Below are 3,941 nucleotides of genomic sequence, written 5' to 3' on the forward strand. Positions count from 1 at the left end.
CCAGTAACCACCCTCCTGGAGAAGACATAAATTCAATGATAGATCCTTTTGGACATAGCTTTTTGTTTGTTTATTTTCCAAAGACCTACTGCACAGGGCTTTCTAGACAGTTAAGACAATGATATCTTATAGCTGTAAAAGGTTTTCTAGCTAGCACAGTGTTTTTACATACGGCTGATACCGTGTTAGCCTCTCAACATCCCTAGGAAGTAACAGACATGAAGCACTTTTACGGAGCTAGATGTCAGTGGGCAGAAGAGAAGGCGTCTTCCCACACCTGACACTTCCCTCCAGGGCGAAGCAAGGCCACCGGTGTCACACCACTGGTTTCCCTTCGCAGTGTCTCCTTCATTGCTGCTATGGAGACATCTAGAGACATACTATTGGCATGTATATGAGGAGAAACTCAAGCCTGCCGAGCTCATGAATTTTCTCTTCTCTTCCTGAGAACGGGCTGCCAGCAGGTCGCTGGAGGCCCTGATTGCTCTTGGACATGAGAAAACTTGGCAGTAGAGGCTGAGGGAAGTTCTGCCCCATCCAGGAGTCCGGTGACCGGGGGATGCGCCTGACTCCTTCCCAGGGTCTGGGTGGGAGCCTGGCTGTGTGGTTCTACAAAGAGCCCCACAGCCCCCTCCCCTGACATCTGGTAAGGGGTCCTCCGACCTTCCGGTCCCAATCTAGGTTTCTTTTTTTTTATTCCTCAGCTGGTTTAAAACTCAGACTGGGAAGCGAGACATTGCATCTGCTGTCTCCCAATGTGAACACCAGGCATATAATAGTGATTCAGTCATTGTGGGGGGGGGGGTCCCTTCTATTTCCATAAAGGTTCCAGGACCCCCATTGAGTCACACAACTCATCAGTGACAATGGACCTTCCAGCCCATATTCTGTCCTCTGTGCCCCAGAGATCAAATAAATCAATGAGCAAAGGAACCCTGGGAGAGCTCTTGGCTCATCAGAGCCCCGCCGGTGCCCACCGCCTGCAGCACGTTTCCTAAGGGTGCCTCAGATGCAGGCCCTCCCGCTACACTCCAGGGGTTTTCTGCAAGGCCGTGGGACCTCCAGCTTTGGCTCCGGTAAGGCGCGTGCCTGGCTCTGAAACACAGCAGCTCTGCCTCCTCGAGCCAAGAGCTGTCATCCCTGCAGGCGTCGCTAGCCCAGTGCCGAGCCTGCCGTCAACAACTCAGGTAGCCGGGGAAGCTGAGTGTCTGCTGGTTTGCAAAATCACTGCTCCGTCTGCTGCTCACAGCGCTTCGGCACTCTGCGGTCTGGTGGAGGCAACCGCGCCCTTTCCAGCGGGGCAGCAGACGGTCTAAACCCAGAACGGCATTTTCCCTTCTGCCAGCAATAAGTAAAAACAAATGCCGCCAATGGCAGATGACATCAGATCACACTGTCACATTATCCAGAGGTTAGAAAGTGGAGCCCAATGTCAAAATCCTGGGAGGAAAGGTTGCTGTTCTGATGTGGACGAGTGTGGTCTCCCGTGGTACCTAGTACGCTCCCCAGTGCCCGGTTGCTGGAGAGAAGATCACGGCCTTGGGACTGGCTTCTTTGGCTTCACCGCTTGACATTGTTTTTCTCTTGTTCTCTTTTATAACAGAAGAAATGGGAAATAGGTTCTATTTTTTTTTTAATGAAACTAATCTCTGGGTACTGGTTACCTTAGCTGTTTTCACCATTTATAAGGAGTGGATGCCTGAAATGTCTAATTAAACTTCATAAATTTTTATTGGAAGCATAAGGTAAGACAAAAGAATATAGGGGCAAGGGGTTAAGAGGCACAAATGACTGTGTATAAAATAAACTACAAGGATAAGTTGTACATCTCGGGGAGTATAGCCAATATTTTATAACTGTAAGTGGAGGGTACCTTTAAAATTGTGAATCAGTATATTGTACACTGGTAACTTATATAATATTGTACATCAACTATGCTTTAATCAAAAGTGATTAAAGTTACAATAATAGTCTATTTCTAGAATAATAAAAATAAATCACCTGCACAGGGGGAGGGTACAGCTCAGTGGCCGAGTGTGTGCCTCGCATGCACGAGGTCCTGGGTTCAATCCCCAGTCCCTCCATTAAAAATAAATTAATAAATAGGCCTGATCACCTTCTCCCTCCCCCCCACAAAGTTAAAAAGAAGTATTACAAATTTTAATAAATATAAATAAATAAAACACCTGCATGTACATGGTTTTGATTGGCATCCAACTGCATTTCTTCAGTATAGATCGTGGAATGACACCTTATTCCGCATTAGCCTGAATTCTACAGGATAAAATATTGAAGTCATGGTTCGCAGGGTCTTGAATCTTCTCAAATTTTTATTGTATTTCCACCACCCTGGACAAAAATCCCAATTCTTGAGCAGTCTTCAGGATATATAAGACTTCTTAAAAGTCTGACTTCAACATACCATTCTAGACTCAGCTTCCAAAATACTCCCCCACCCCCACCCTTCCCTATTCGACGTCCCCAGAGTGGAAAACGTGGCTGCAGCCAGGCTGCGTCTGGGCTCTCAGGCGTCTTCACTCGCACGCCTGGGCTGGATCACCTGGGGCTCCTCGGGCCCCCCTCTCTCTCTCTGTTTCTGTCTCTGACTCTCTGGTCTCTTCATAAGCTTGTTAACTGTGTTGCTTGGCTTTTCCCAACCTGGCCTCAGAAGTCCCGTGGTGTCACGTGACTGTTACCCAAGGAACTCCCCCAGCCTGCCTTGAGGGGAGGGACATAGCTGCTACCTCTCACTGGAAGGTGTGTCAAAGAATCTGTGTCTGTTTTAAGGCCACCACGTGTGATTACCCACTGACTGAGTACCTTCTATGCCCAGAAGTTATGCCTAATTGTAAGGACCTTTTATAATCCTCGTAACAATCTCGTCACAGTGACTGTACCCACTGTATAGAGGAAGGCTGAGGTGCAGACTCTTGACTGTATCCCTCCAGTCTCACCAGGCCTGGCACGTTGTGGGCTCTCAGCACGTGCCTGGTCCTTGAATGAGTGACTGAATGAACACTGGATTTCAAATCAACGTCCTATGCTATCTAACACAACTCAAGGAGCTCTTACGTCTCTCCTGGGCTCTAGACCCTGTTTATATATTTCCAAGTCCTGGATTGATTGATTGATTGATTACTTACTTATTTATACAAGTGTGTCTCCAGCTTGGATCTACTTTAGACTTATTGTCACACCAGGAGCTAAGGAGCAGCAGAGGACAAGCCCAGCCTGGTCCCTGTCATCAGGAAGTTTGCATTGTGGAAAGAAAGACAGCATTTAAACAACAGTCTCATGGATTAATGAATTGTAGTCACGATAAATATCACAATGGATCATTCTGAGGCTGTGATCTAAAAAACATTGCTCTCAAATGATGACACTGTTACCAGGAGTTTCATTACTATGTAGAAAGAAGAGCTGGTGCCCCTGGCTGGCCTGATTGAGTCATCTTTGCTACCAATACTAGATTCCAGTCAGCTGAGGTGGCCCAGATCCCTTGGGCAGGAAGGTTGGCAGTGGGTGTCGCTCTGTGGTTATCAGATTGTGATTATAGTGCTGTGGTTAATCCATTCAACTGATCACTGGTTAAAGCACGATTTCTCAACCTTGGCACTAGTGAGTAATTCTTTGTTGTAGAGACGGTGCTGTGCATCTCTGGGGGGTGTTCAGGACATCCTACTCCTCTAAACACTCTATGCCAGGAGCACCACCCCCAGCTGTGATGATCAGAAAGGTCTCCAGGCATGTCCCATGTCCTCTGGGGGACTAAACTGCTCCCAGGCGAGTACTATGAGGATGGAGGCAAACAGATAACAGCGCAAACCCAAGGACCTCTGCTTCCCAGCTGTGAGGGTCTGGAGAAGTCACCGAACCTCCCAAGGCTCAGTGACAGCACCTATTAAAATGGGCATATGCACAATGAGTTCCTCCCAAGGTTT

General features: G+C 47.7%; 1 non-coding gene across 1 annotated transcript; it reads left to right on the forward strand.

The window, feature by feature from the left end:
* The first annotated feature begins 2,010 nt into the window (after window positions 1-2,010).
* TRNAA-UGC (transfer RNA alanine (anticodon UGC)) lies at window positions 2,011-2,084 on the forward strand. Its single transcript has one exon. It is a non-coding gene; the product is annotated as a tRNA-Ala (tRNA).
* Window positions 2,085-3,941: the final 1,857 nt, after the last annotated feature.

Source organism: Camelus dromedarius, chromosome 20 (genome assembly GCF_036321535.1).
Source record: "Camelus dromedarius isolate mCamDro1 chromosome 20, mCamDro1.pat, whole genome shotgun sequence".
Taxonomy (NCBI): Eukaryota; Metazoa; Chordata; class Mammalia; order Artiodactyla; family Camelidae; genus Camelus; species Camelus dromedarius.